The sequence below is a fragment of the Suricata suricatta genome, chromosome 1 (assembly GCF_006229205.1).
Source record: "Suricata suricatta isolate VVHF042 chromosome 1, meerkat_22Aug2017_6uvM2_HiC, whole genome shotgun sequence".
Taxonomy (NCBI): Eukaryota; Metazoa; Chordata; class Mammalia; order Carnivora; family Herpestidae; genus Suricata; species Suricata suricatta.
The window spans coordinates 87966362-87982629 of NC_043700.1; the positions used below are offsets into that span (position 1 = coordinate 87966362).

At 32.6% G+C, this 16268-nt stretch overlaps 1 pseudogene; it reads left to right on the plus strand.

Moving 5' to 3' along the window:
- Positions 1-4027: 4027 nt before the first annotated feature.
- On the plus strand, positions 4028-4127 carry LOC115303626 (annotated as a pseudogene).
- Positions 4128-16268: the final 12141 nt, after the last annotated feature.

Sequence of the window (16268 nt, forward strand, 5' to 3'; positions counted from 1 at the left end):
CGACTTTCTTGAGGGTTTTTATCAAAAAAGGAGGCTGCACTTTTTCAAAGGCATGTTCTTCATCTATTGAGAAAAACATGATTTTTATCCTTTCTTTTATTAATGTGGTGTATCACATTACTTGATTTAAAGGTATTGAACTACCCTTACAGCCCAGGAGTAAATCCCACTTGATTATGGTGAATAATTATTTTAGTGTCCTGGTGGATTCTATTTGCTAGTCTTGTTGGAAGTTTTGGCATTCATGCTCATCAGGGATATTGGTCTGTATTTCTCCTTATATTTGGGGTCTTTGCCTGGTTTTGGAGTCAACGTAGTGCTGCCTTATAGAATGAGATTTTCTTCCATTTCTGTATTAGAAATCTTAGTTTCAGCAATCAGACAACAAAAAGAAATATAAGGCATCCAAATTGGCAAAGAAGAAGTTAAACTTTCACTCTTAGCCGATGACATGATACTCTATGTGGAAAACCCGTAAGACTCCAAAACTTCCTAGAACTGATACATGAATTCAGCAAAGTTACAGTATATAAAATCAACATACAGAAATCTGTGGCATATTCATACACAAATCATGAAGTAGCAGAAAGAGAAATCAATGAAGACATCCCATTTACAATTGGACCAAAACCCATTAGATACCTAGGTATAAACAATAAACAAGTAATACAGCCATATTCTGAAAACTATAGAACACAAAAGAAATTGAAGAAATAGAAAAAGAAAACATTCCATGCTCTTGGATTGGAAGAACAAATATTGTTAAAAATTCTATACTACCAAAACCAATCTACCCATTCAATGCAATCTCTATTAAAATACCACCAGCATTTTTCACAGAGATAAAACAAAGAATCTAAAACTTCTATGGAACAGAAAAGACCTTTAATAGCAAAACTAATGTTGAAAAAGAAAAAGAAAACTGGAGACATCAAAATTCCAGATTTCAGCTGTATTATAAAGTTGTAATCATCAAGACAGTTGGTACTGGTACAAAAACAGACACATAGATCAATGGAACAGAATAGAGAACCCAGAAATGGGCCCACAACATGATCAACAAATCTTTGGCAAAACAGAAAGAACATCCAATGGAAAAATGATAGTCTCTTAAGTAAATGGTATTGCAAAACTGATAGTGACATGCAAAGAAATGAAACTGACCCTTCTCACATTATACACAAAAATAAATTCAAAATAGATAAAAGACCTAAATGTAAGACAAGGGACCATCACAATCGTAAAGGAGAACACAGGCAGCAACATCTTAGGCCTCGGCTATAGCAACATCTTCCTAGACTTCTCCAGAAGCAAGGAGAACAAAATTAAAAAAAATGGGTTACCAAGACTTCACTAATTAAAATGTAAACAAACAAACAACAACAACAAAAACACTTCTGCACAGCAAAGGAAACATTCAACAAAACTAAAAAGTGGCCTACATAATGGGAGAAAATATTTGCAAATGGCATATCAGATAAAAGGTTAGTATCCAAAAGCTATAAAGAACTTATCAAACTCAACATCCAAAAAAATAAATAATCCAGTGAAGAAATGGGTAGAAGACATGAACAGATGCTTCTCCAAAGAAGACAAATGGCTAAAAGACACATGAAAAGACACATGAAGAGATAAAAGTGATGCTCAACATCAACATCACTTTCATAAAGGAAATACAAATCAAAACCATGATGAGATATCAGCTCAGACCAGTCAGAATGGCCAAGTGCAAACTGGTGCAGCCACTCTGGAAAACAGTATGGAGTTTCCTCAGAAAGTTAAAGATATAACTACCCTATGACCTAGCAATTGCACTACTAAGTATTTATCCAAAAATACACTGATTGGAAGGAGCACATGCACCTCACTGTTTATAGCAGCACTATCAACAATAGCCAAAGTATGAAAAAAGCCCAAATGTCCATCGACAGATGAATGGATAAAGAAGTGGTAAATTTATATGCAATGTAATGTTATTCAGCTATCAAAAAGCACGAAATTTTGCTATTTGTAATAATGTCGATAGAACTAGATTGTATTATGTTAAGCAAAATAAGTCAGAGAAAGGCAAATACTGTATGATTTCACTCATATGTGGAATTTAATAAACAAACCAGATGAACATAGGGGAAGGGAAGGAAAAAGGAAAAGTAAAATTAGAAAAAACAGAGATGGAGACAAACGATAAGAGAAAGGAAGCAAAAATAATATGAAAACAAGGAGGAAGACAAAACATAAGAGATTCTAAATATAGAGAAGAAACAGAAGGTTGTTGGAGGGGTTGTGAGATATGGGAATGGGCAAAATGGGTAAAGAATTAAGGAGTCTACTCCTGAAATCATTGTTATACCATATGCTAACAAACCTGGATGTAAATCATAATAAATAAATTAATTAATTAATCAATTAATAAGAGATTCTTAACTATAGAGAACAAACAGTGTTGCTGGAGGAGAGGTGGGAGGGGAGATGAACTAGGTGGGTGATAGGCATTAAGGAGGGCACTGTATGAGCACTGGTGTTATATGTAAGTAATGAATATCTGTGCTCTTCTCCGCAAACCAAAATTACACTGTAAGTTAACTAACTTGAATTTATATAACTTTTAAAAAATTGCTCTTGGAGAAATTTAGTTATCTTTTTGGTATATTGGTGAGTAACTGTTAGAAGAGAATTCTCCATGGATCTCTTAAGTTTCTGCCGGTCGTCAGAGTAAGAAACATTAACCGCTTAGTTTTAGACAACCTTTTCAAAGATGTAGGTATTTTTTTAGCATTTGATTTCTTATTCCACAATTCAACAGAAATCCCCTTTGGACACTCAATCATTTCATGTCCCTCTAAACAATATCCTTGTTTTACCATCTTAATTAAACTATACTATGTGAAACACCGTTATACATTTTCACAGGTTACAGAAATAGCTTCTAGAGTAGTTTGTAAAATGCAGCTTTTAAATTAATTTTTATATAGACAAAACCTTTCTAAACGTATTTATAATCTCAAAAAAATTGTCATTGTTTTATAACTGAACTAATATTATAGACTTTAGTGAAAGAAGAGTTAATAGTATAATTTAAAATTTCCATGAAAATAACAAATAAAATATAATTGCAATCTTCTGCATGATTAATAGGCTAGAATTACATTTTTAATTTCATCATGCAGTATGTTAACTATGATCTTTTGGTTAAATAAATTTAATTTCCTAGGAGATCAAGCTACTACTACATGAGTGCTGTTTCTAAATACCTCATATTATTATTTTAAATTTAATACCTACTCAATTTGATTAATGGTTTACTTTGATTAAATTTATTTTTAAAAGACCCTCACTGTAAAACTTTATTTTATTAAATATCAGTGCTTGAACAGAACAAGGTAGTGATGAGCTTCTGTCTTAATGGTGTGTTGATGTATACATTACAAAAGTAAAAATATAATTTGATGTGTTTCATATTATTGCCCATAATCTTAGAAAATTTTTCTAAAGTTCTGATAATATGAAATAGATTCTAAATTAAAATAATCTAGATATTTTGACCAACGATGTAAAGTACAGTTCTGGGGGAAATTTTAACAGAAGCTATAGGACTCAAAATGTTAAAGCTGACTCAGTCTATTTCAATCCATCTTTAGTAAAATGTCAGCAGAGTGGATCTATATATTCTAGTTGTGTGCATTATGCCACTTTTGGAAAAGCAACTGTTAAACTAGTTATATTTCTAAGTCATAGTCAATTACTCCATAATTCTTTGTATATTTCAATGCATTCTGAATTTGTTTATACATGTTTACATGTATGATACATCATTCACACACTGATATGTTGTAGAATAAAGTTATTAATTTGTCAACCTCATTGCTACAGCAGTGAACTTAAAGACAAAAACTATTCCACTATTAAGCTTATATTATTTATATAGATAAGCAAGTAAGTATTCCCAGAACCAAAAGAATAATAAAATTATAATTATAATTAGTTCCAATTAAGAGCTATAAGTCATGGAATTAAAATGACTTTGTTTTTGCTTTGGCAGCACATATATCAAAATTGAAATGACACAGAGAAAATAAGCCTGGCCCAATACAAGGCTGACAGTCAAATTTGTGTTGTTCCATATTAAGAAAAAAAGAAAATGATAACTATGTGAGGTGACGGGTATATTCATTAGCTTGACTGTGTCAGTTATTTCACAATGCATATGTATCTCAAAACAAGTTGTATACCTTAAATACGTACAATTTTTATTTATCCATTATACCTCAGTAAATATGAGAAAAAGATTTCTATTTTTTATTATGAATTTTCTCTTCATTCTGCCATTTATATTGTTCCATGTACTATGCTCTTTTATATATGTTATCATGCGTCATATTCCAACAACCTGATTAGATATATATTGTTATTGTCATTTTATTGATAAGAAAAGAAAGGCTCAGAGCTTATCAATGTCTGATACTAGAAGAAGGTAACAGGAATAGTAGTAAATATAAGAAAGAGTAATGTTCTTATATAAGACAATTAGTTAAAACGGCATGTTGTATTTAGATACGTTATGTGCTGAAAACATAAATATAGATATGAGTTTAAGACCTATCTTCTAGATATATATGACAACAATAATTATGATGTAACATAATATATGGTAAATTTTACAAATTTGAAGGTAAATGAAACTGAGGATTATTACCTAATCCTAAAACATACAAAAAAATTTAATGTTTATTTTTGAGGAAGAGAGAGATAGAGAGAGAAGGACAGAGAGGGAGACACAGAATCTGAAGCAAGCTCCAGTCTCTGAGCTGTCAGCACAGGCCATTGAAGAGGGACTTGAGCACACAAATTGTGAGTTCATGACCTGAGCCCAAGTCAGGTTCCCCTATCTTAAAATATTGTCTAAAAAATAATGATGAAATTAATTACTTTAACATTGGTAACTATACATACATATTTTTTTTATTTGAGAGAGAGAGCGAGACAGAAAGAGAGAGAAACAGAGAGACAGAGGGAGAGAGGGAGAGAGAGAAAGAGAGTGAGCTTAAAACAGAGGAGCAGGGGGAGAGAGAAAGAAAAAAAAGAAAAAGAAAAAAAAAATCCTAAGCAGGCTCCATGTTCAGCGTGGAGCCGGACATGGATCTTGATCCCATGACCATAGAATCATGACCTGAACTGAAATCAAGAGTCAAATGCTCAACCGACTGAGTCACCCAGATGCCCCGGTAACTGTACATATTTATACATAGGTGAGGAGATAGATAATTAGATATAGCCAACCATCAGAGCAATAGAGAAAGAAAAGAGACTAGAAAAGAAAAAGAGAATATATATTACTACTTCTAAATTCAAGTTATTACAAATGACTAAATTTTAAAAAAGACTAAAACTTTTTACAAAATAATGAAATAAAAAATAACTCTGAACTCATAAGTAGAGGAAAAATCTCCTTGTGAGGCAAGGCAGGTTTGCAAGGTCTCCCACAGTCAGATGGAGACCAGCATCTACTCCCACTCAACCCCCACTCAATTTCTGCTTGAGCACTGACCCCCAAGGCGCCTGACTGACTGACATCAGGAGTGACTTGCCTTCTTATGCTAAAAATATGTGAATTGTACCTTGTGAAAAAACTTGTTATCTGAGTTTTCTCTTTTGTGATTATAGGAGCAATTGTTACATTTCCTGAGAAAACCCATTTTTCTTCCCCTGGAAAACAGACTATTGACCCCTGCTCACAAAGACCTAATTCTTGCCTATGCTATGCTAAAAACTTCGCCTTGTATTTGAATGCTAAAGTTCTCTTCCTTCCCCATATGATAAACATCTAGTCACCTATTGGTAAAGATTATGCAGGAGTCTTCCACCAATCTATGTTCTGAGAAATTTTTACATACCAAAGAATCTGTTATCAGAATTGCCACTTCTGTTTTGTACCCCACACATTTTTTCAATAAATAAAGCTGACACTCCGGTGAGGATAGAGCCGCTGCCTGAGGAAAGAAGCCAAGGCTCTCTCATTCTCTTTCACTGACTCCATTCATCCTTCAGGGAGCCCTGGACCTGCTGGAGCTGGAGCAGAGAAGAGCCATGATTCCTACAAAAGTTGATGGATAGCTGCTAAGCACGCTGACATTTGGGTTACATTGTTTTCCTTTTTGCTTTTTTTTATAGTCTTTTAATTTATTTATAATGATAGCTGTTTCAATGATCAATAATTAGAATAACAAGATTAAAGAGCCAAACATTTCAGTAGCTGACAACATGAAATATAAATGCCCACTACAATGAAATAACTAGCATTGGAGAAATTAAAATTATAAAAATACTTAAAAATTATAGAATAGATATAATTAATATCAAGAGAGAGACATGATAAAACATTTTGACTACTTAAAATGAGTCTAAAGAAAATAATTCGCTTTTAAGAAAGTGTAATTGATTAAAATAACTTTCAGTTGAAAAAAAATTTCTACATTAGTAAATAGGACAAAGTGAGAATATATAGATGCAAACATAAAAAGATATAGATAAATATAATAGATATATAGAAGGTAGATAGATAAATAGATAGATGATACATAAATGACAGAATAATAGATGATAGATAGATAAATAGATAGATAGATGATAGATAGATAGATAGATAGATAGATAGATAGATAGATAGATAGATAGTAGATAGATAGATAGATAAATAGCAAAGAGAAAGACCCAAAATGGGAGAGGATATTCAATTATTAAAAGGTAGACATAGAAAGTAAAACACTAACATACTTGGAGTTGTAAATTCAGAAGCATTGGATTTATCTTAAGAACTTAGAAAGAGAAAAAAATTGGAAGAAAACAATACATATATGCATAGTGATTAGCAGTATATTGCAAAAAGAAAGTTCAGAAAGAGGTCGTTAGATCTTTGAAAGGATCAATAAAATAGACAAACTTTTGTGATGAATGTCAAGTAAATGTAATGCCCAAGATTTCAACATCACCCCCAAAAACCAGAGACCACCAGGGAGACCGAGTCACGCATGCAAAAGCAAAGGGCAGTTTTATTACGGCTTAGGCTCACCAGGCCTAAGTTCGGTCTCACGGCCTTCACCAACGTGGTGGATCCGTGCTGAGAGCCCCGAGCAAGGGCTGAGCAGGGTTTTTATGGAGTTTAGGAAGGGGGAGTTAACAAGAAATTGTGAAATAGGTTCAGTGACCCCATCATTACCATATAACAGTATTGGCAGCAACTTTAACCATACATTTTGTTTAGAGAGTTCGTTACTTTTGGTGGGATCCAATCGCAACACTTAGGGTATCTTTGAAATTAACCAATTACAGAGCGAGTTCAGGGTCTTGTTTGGTGACTATCAGGTTAACTTTAACATTCGGTAACAGGGTCCTATCTAAAGTTCCCATCTGCAGGTCTCACCCTTTGGAATGTGGGGAGAAGAAGCTGGCCTTTCCTGATTGGATATTGTGCAAAATGGTCTCCTGCTCCAGGCAATGTGTAACTGCCTAATAGTTCTGGAGAGACTGACCCTTAGACCTTCTAGTTTAGAGGGGGACCTCTGTCATGGAGTCTGTTAGGTCAGACTTTGTCCTTACATCAACTTTTGTAATGTTTTCCAATACACACATCTATCAACTCATTATGTTATACAACAAGTAAATCTCAATAAAACTGGACAAAACAAAATTTACAAAACACTGGAAAATTGTTCTAAAAATAAGAGAAGGAACAAATATCAAAAATAGGAATAAATATGAGAAGTGATTATACACCAGGTGCCACTAATCCTTTTTCTTAAAGGATCAGATGGTAAATATTTTAGGCTTCTTGTTATTTCACAACCTCTTGCCCTAACTACCCAAACTCTTTCTGCTGTTGTGGTATAAAAATAGTTATAGACAGTATGCAAATGAATGACCATGACTATGTTCCAGGACACTTTATTTATAAAAACTGGCTGACTCACACAGGCCATAATTTGCTGACCACAGTTTTTTTTAAGAGAATTCAAGAGTAATTAATATTGCATGTCAACTATACTCAAATAGTATTTTTTAATTAAAAAAATTAAAAATCAAATGAATTCAAGTTTATTTTTTAGAAATATGTAATTCAAGAAACCTATAAATAAACTACTTTTGTAGATAATATAAATATTCAGAGATAAATCAGAGTACATTAAAACTTTTAGCTCAATAAATTTGAAATGTACATGAAAATACATGTATTTTTCCAAAAGTAACTTAAAGTTAAATAGAAAAGCAGAATTGTTTATAGCAAATCCATTTATTCAGTAATCAAAAATCATCTCATAAAGATCATTTCCAACCTTAATGGTTACCAGTAGATTGTTCTAAACATGAGACAAAATAATAATTCCAATATTACATACAATTTTTAAGCATAAAGCAAGAGGAAACATTCCAATTCTTTTTTTTAAATTTATTTAATTTACTTTTAAGACAGAGAACAGGCAAGGGAGGGGCAGAGAGAAAGAGAGAGAGAATCCCAAGCAGACTCCACACTGTTAAGGCAGAGCCCAATGTGGGGCTCAAACTCACAAACTGTGAGATTGTGACCTGAGCCAAAATCAAAAGTCAGACAGTCAACCAACTGAGCCACCCAGGCACCCCTATTCCAATTCTTTTTATGAAGCTATACTAACCTTGATATCAAAACCTTTCTAAGATAGTAAAGGTAAGTTAAAGCCAATCTAATTTATTAAAAAAAAAGAGAAAATCTTAAAGATTATCAAGCAGAAATCAACAACATATTAAGCAAAAATATGACATTATCAACAAGAAGGTTTATTCCGGGAAACCCTGGATAGCAATGAGGGCTTCATATGAAATTATCAATTAATGTAATGCATTGAAACAAAAGACATGACAGAATTGTAAGCTTATTTTATGCCATGGTCTTAAACAAAATAAATCTTATATTATTCAACCTACAAATAAAAGAGAATGTGCTGAACTTGATGAAATTTGTTTTTAAAAATTCTTTGAAAAACATCATACTTAATGATGAAATGCTAAAATGTTTCCTTTGAGATTGGGAATAAGATAAACATCAATATCATAAATAATTCTAAATTCATAATATTGGAGATCTTGGACATGGCAGCAAGATTTTTTTTAAATGATTAGAAAAGGAAAAACAAATATGATAGAAGTGATTTTTATGCACACAGTTAATTCAAGAAAATTATTAGATACATTGTGCTAATTAATAATAGCATTTACCAAGGTTCCTTGACACAAACTCATATGTGAAAATGAACTGGATTTCCATATATGAGCTACAAACACTACGTAAAATACCAGAGATACAACAATATTGAGTTTTAAAATCAAGTTATTAGGAATAAGTCTAGCAAAAAGTATGCCAAATCTTGTGGATAACAATAAAAACTTAATTGATAATAATTAAAGATGAACCAAACACATTGAGAGTTTGCCATTGTTAGATTGGGAAAAAAGTTAAAAAATTAAAGAAGTTGTTTCTCCACTAAGTTCATCTTTATCATTAATGCATAACATGTAAAAGCTTGGCAAGGTTTTATTAAATATTGTCAAGCTAATTCAATGATGAATATTAAATATTAAAGTGTCCAAAGTTTGTATACAGTTTCTTAAAGAAAATAATAAATTGGGGAATGTATTATAAAATATAAAACTACAGTGTGGTGTTAGAAAAACAATAGATAAATAGATCAATGGAATGGAATATATGGAACATAATAAGAATAATGCTTATACGGGCACAGGTTATTCGGGAGAGCTGATAACATAGGTCAATGGTGAAAATAGATTTGTCAATAAATGGTGCTGGGTAAACAGATTTGGCCAATGAAAAATTATTAAAATGACCTCTTAATTCACATCATATATAACAAGTTCTCCTTCTGGGAATAAATATTTAAATGTAAAAGCTAGGCAAAAATTGCATAAAAATAAAGAAAAAACTGATGTGTACATGTGCTTAATGAAAGGTGAAGTCTAAGTGCCCATAATGTATATTTAGAAGGGTCCAACCTGTATGTAATCAGAAAATGCACAGGAGATATTATTAGATATTATATACACAACAGCATGATAACAATGAAATTCTTACAACAGCAATTTTGGCAAAGATAGAATAATGAGATTTTGTATGCTTTCCTGAGAATGAAAATTGTTATTTCCATTTTTGAAAAGAACTTTGCATTACCAAGTAATATTGAAGATAATTATGTACTCTGATCAGGAAGTGAATTCTAATTCTGGGTTTGCATCTGTATGTTCATTAAGAAACATAAAACAGCACACTTATAAAGTCAATCATATATTCAAAACGGTGCAAATATTCATCACAGTATAATGTGATATATTAATACAGCAAAATACTACATTATAGAAAATCTTAAGGTTTTTTTTGATGCATCCATATGGTATCGTCTCACAACCTAAAACTGAGTCACACAATGTCACAAAAAATGCATGCAGCATGACTACATGAAGCTTAAAAACACAAAACAGTAAATTAAATTGTAAACATTTACTAGGTACTAAATCTATAGAGATAATCATGGAAGTTATGTTAAAACAAAATTCAGGATACTGATTGCCTTTAAAATGTAAGAAAAAGGGTTATTCTCATGAAGGGGCTTCTAAGGCACCAGCCCCATTCAATATTTTAAAATATTTTTATTTATTATTTTTGAAAGAGAAAGAGTGTGACTAGGGAGGAGCAGAGGGAGAGAGAGGGAGAGAGAAGGAGGACAGAGGATGCAAAACCAGCTCTGCACTGACAGCAGAGAGACCCATGCAGGACTGGAACTCACGAATAGTGAAATCATGACCTGAGCTGAAGTCTGACGTTCAACAGACTGAACCACCCAGGCATTCAATGTTTTAAACTAGTGTTGGTACATAGGCATTTGATTTGATGTTATTATAGTCATAGTATATAATATATGTTATATGATCATTGCTTTGTTTCATATACTTGCCTATAAACAAAGTAAAACCTTGGTTTACAGGCATAATTCATTCCAGAAAAATGTTTGCAATTCAAAGCACTTGCATATCAGTGAATTTTAAGAACTGTTGGCTCAGTAGTGATCATGTGATGTTCAGCATTGCATACTACTTGTATTGTAAGACATCCCTCATTTATTATGTTAACATTTATTAGAAATGTTTGCTCATCTTGCATAACACTTGCAGAACAAGTTACAATCCAAGATTTTACTGTAAATGAAAGTAAAGTATACTAAGCAAATTGTATCTAAGGGAAAATAATTATCAACAGGAATATAAAAAAAATTGAATTCGTGGGGAAAAAAGAATTATAGTGGACAAAAGAGTATTTATATTTATAAAAGTACATGGATTACACAGTATAGATACCAGAAACATGTATCTAAATGAATATAAATTAAATGGAGTACATCAAAAAAAGAGATCTTAAACTTCAAATTCACTAAACAGGAATGACCTAAATGAATGTTTTTAATACACACACACACACACAAACACACACACACACACACACACACACACACACACACACATTTTGCTACGCTTTTTGTTCTCTTTTCCCCCCACCAAACAATAATATGTCCTCACCATATCTCCATTATTCATATTAAGAATTGTACAGATTCAGGTCAGGTTTCATTGGAGGACATTTTACCTGTCACTCAGCTGTCTCAGTACACCAGCACTCTGCCCAGATGTTTCTGGATAATTTTATTCTCTTTTTCCTGGGTTAGAACCCATGTTAGAGCTGGGTTATAATGCTGCACATCCTTTTTAATATATATGTTATATATATTGATGGAGTGTAGTGCAAGTAAGTCCCTCCAAAACAGGTTCACAGAAGGAAAATAGTTTATCTAAAAAAGTTTTGTTTTAACTCTTGAAAAAAAAAGGGTTGACTATGTTTATAGTCTCAAAATAACTTCCCTCTCAAATCTGGAGGTTTTATTTGTTATCTCTAATACAAAATGTTGATGCTAAAAGTTGCTTCCTAAACTATCCACATTGATTTAAGGGAAAAGTTTTGTTTTCCATTTCTCCCAGACGTACTGTTACATTTGGCAACATATATTGATTAAATAGTTATTTTGTGGAAGGCTCTATTTTCTGATCCCCAAATCTACTAGAGAATCATCAGGTCATTCCAGATAACTGTTCAAATTATTTAACAAATTTTGTCTGGGCCTTTGTTATTGCTGTGTTCACTACCTGTGTCAGGCTCTGTGCTGTCCACTAGCTCAGAGCCTGTAGTCTGCTTCAGATTCTTTGTCTCCCTCTCTCTCTGCCCCTCCCCTGTTCACATTGTCTCTCTGTCTCTCAAAAATAAATAAGTGTAAAAAAAAAAAGATTTAAAAAATTCAAATGAACAGCTATATAAATAAGAGTTACCACTTTTATCTTGCAGCTTGAAAAATAAATTTCAAATAGCTATCCTAAATGGATGTGTTATTAATGAAACACCCTTTTTATGATCAAAATTCTTGAATTATCAAAAGTTGCGTACAAAACATGGATTCTACTAAAGGAAGAAAGGCTATTGGCCTTCAATGGTCATTCATTTTAAAAAGGGTGTGACCAGATGCCTCTGCAGACTGTGTCTAGTCTATACAGTGTCCCTTTTCTCTTGACAACTCTTTATAATCATTGCCCACTTTATTCTTTCTGTAAACCAGTTCTTCCTGTTCTGACTCTTTTTAGATACATTTATAATTGTGATAATTTTTAGTAAAAAAAAAACCAACGCAAAATAAAACTGGTCACTTTATGTAATTTTATTAGAGAAGTTTAGATAATACTCTGCGAGTGATACCGTTGTGCAGAAATAGTTCAGGTGTACTCCAATCCCATGTTACTGAAGTTATTCTTGAGTGGCTGACAATTGTTTCACTGCATCTTGGTGTGAAATATTTTTAGATTCCATTAAGATGTCAGTTGCCCTGATGATGGTTGGATTTCACTTTTGATTTCTTAGAACTTAACTACATAGCCGACCCTTGGACAACATGGATCTGAACGGCATGGGTTACTTACACACAGATTTTGTTGTTATTGTTAAATATAGTAACTGTATTTTCCCTGATGATTTCTTAATGACATTTTATTTTCTCTAGCTTACTTTATTGTAAGAATACAGTATATAATACTTATGATATACAAAATATGTGTTTATAATATACAAAATATGTGTTTATTTACTGTTCATATTATTGATAAGGCTTCCAGTCAACAGTAAGCTATTAGCAGTTAAGTTTTGGGGGAATCAAAAGTTATACATGAATGTTTTTTACTATGGGGGATTCAGTGCTCCTCATCCCTGTGTTATTCAAAGGTTAACTGTATTTTCATATTTGGTGATATCTTAGTTTTGTATTCAATATTCTAAGTAGTATCCATCTAGTCACTATGATATCCTTTATATTTTTATAGAGGTGAAAGTGAAATTTGTGGCTTTTCTAATTTTTAGCATGTTGTCTAATAAAAATCACTCAATGTGAATTTTTTTAATCAATCTTTTTCTGGTTAGAGTCCTCTCTTTAGTTTCTTATATAATCTATTGTTTCTTCAAAACTGATAGAAGTGGTGACAACAGTAATCTTAGCTATTTCTCTATGTCCCATAATAAATGCAGCATCTGAGTCCCACTTCTTTTGGGAAATGTATCACCCTTCAAAATAGCTTTTATCATTTCTATAACACATCAAAACATTTTGCATACTAAAATAGTAAAAGATTCATAATAGCTTTAAATAGTCCTATGATCAGAAACAGGAAACACAAGATGAATTTCAATGTGATAAGTGGAACTACCAATACTTGTAAAATAATTCTCCTTAAAGAGACCCAAACAATGTGGCATAAAGTTATTCTATCAACAATGGAGGATAAATTCTATGATGGGATGAGCTCCATTCTAAGCGCTTTCATTCTAAGAACTTTTTTTGAAAAGATGTTATAAAATTCTAGTTTCTGGATTTAGACTACACTCTTCCTACATCAGTGTTGCAGACTGGATGTTTGTATCTCCATAAGTTCATATATTGAAGACTCAATCGCCAATGTGGTATAGCATTTGGAGGTGGGCCATTTGAAATATAATTAGGTCATTTATGGTAGAACTCCCATGAATAGAATTAGTGCCCTTGACAGAAAAGACACAAGAGAGATGTAAACACACAGCTGTCTGCAACCTAGAAGTGAGACTTACCAATAATTGAATCTGTTGGCACCCTTAATCTTGGACTTCCCAGTCTCCAGAACTGTCGGGGATACCTATCTGTTGTTTAAGCTACCCAGTCTGTATTTTTTAAAGCACCCTGAGCTAAGACCTTAAGTCTTCAGAATATAGATATAGATACAGATATAGATATAGATATAAATCTTTAAAAATAATTCATGAGATTATTTGACTGTAAGAAAGCTGCTGTCCATTTCAAATGACATATATTTTACATTTAATGCCATTTGTTTCTTAAACCCAAAGTCTACATTATTACTTTTATAAATATTTACTCTATATTTGGGTTTAATAAAATGTACAATATGAGTCATGGGCTCATGTTTAACATCTCAAAAACTGCTGGAAAAAAATAGGTAAAATCTCCTTTATTTCTATTTTATCTTTTCTTCAATGTTTCTTTATAGTCCTCCAAATTTGATAACTTTTTTCTATTTGTTACTATTTACTTAGGAGGACAAGAGTATAAACCGGGCAAATAATATACATAAGTTTACTCTCTACTTCGATTACATCCCTGCTTCATTCCAATTTCCATAAAATGTATTATGTAAAATATATTTGAAAATATATATTTTACAGTCAACATTTATTTGATTGTAAAAGTAGAAACATCAGAATAAAATATAAATAGATAATAAGCTTTACTTGTGAGCCTCTCCATCTTTTCAAGTGGATCAAGTAGATGGATGGCACTTTAAATAATATGTTAAATTTAGAAAGAGAATACATTAAATAGAAAAGCAAGTTGTGGAAAATAGGAAGGCCTTTCCATTAAGGGTTTCAGATATGAAATGTTCTATTCAGACACAAACTAAGCTTAAAATGAGAGATATTTTTTAACTGAAAGAGCTAGAGAGTAATTAAAGGTAATTGGCATGTTATTATTCTTAAAAGGTTCCCTTTTCTGTTCTAAGAATACCAGGGAACAATTGAATAGATAAAAAGCGAACTATAAATTGCCAAATAGGCCTTTTGTATAACAATGCATCTGCCTAGACAAAAGATATATCAAAACCATAAAAAAGAGGGAGGTGCATTTGCCTGACTGGCCCCATACCCTGCCTGACCACCTTGAAGTGGCCCCAGATTTGTAAACTCCCAGCCTTAGGAGCTATCTTAGTAGGCGAAGGAGGGACTCAGAAGAGAACGAGATGAACTTGAGGGAGACCAGTTGGTCGCCAGACTTTAACATTAGGTGAGTAGGAAATCACTTGATAAATGAAACTGAAAGCTGAATAAATACTTTTATTTAAGAATACCTATGGCTGATTGAGGTGGTTAACATTATTGATCCAATCTGGGAAGCCCTCCCTCTTGCCCTTTCTCTATCCGAACCTGCATATTTTTTCTCAGAATTGGATCGATACAAATTCTCATTATGAAGCCATTTATTTACTGCTCAACCCTTCAATGAACTCTTTTGTAAAGACTTCTGTCCCACCTGCAGTCAATACAGTGGCACACTGCTCCTCTTTTTAGTTTCTCTTAGATGAACTAAGATTCCCTCAGGTGCTTGCTCTCATATTCTAATCTTAATGTAATTAAAATATAACCCCTTACTTATGTATTTTCCCTAAAACAACATTTTTCTCATTCATAAATTTACCATATCCATTTAAAGATGGTTTTTATATCCCTACACTATTTCTTCTATTGTGAAGGCAAAAATTGTGTTTTTCCATATTTTCTTCATTTGCATCCTCTTTTCTTTATGGTTTATTTCTTAAAGACTCCAAATATATTTTATTTATGAGAATCACAACTTGCTGCATAAAGCTCTTTTGAATAACTTGAATAAAAATGTTTTTTTTCAGGGGCACCTGGTTGGCTCAGTCAGTTAAGGGTTTGACTCTTGGTTTCTGCTCAGGTCATGAACTCAGTTTGTGAGTTTGAACCCCGTGCAGGGCTCTGCTCTGCTCTGGTGGCACAGAGCCTGCTTGGGATTCTCTCTCTCTCTCTCTCTGTTTCTCTGCTCTTTCCCGACTCACACGGTCTCTGTCTCTGTCAA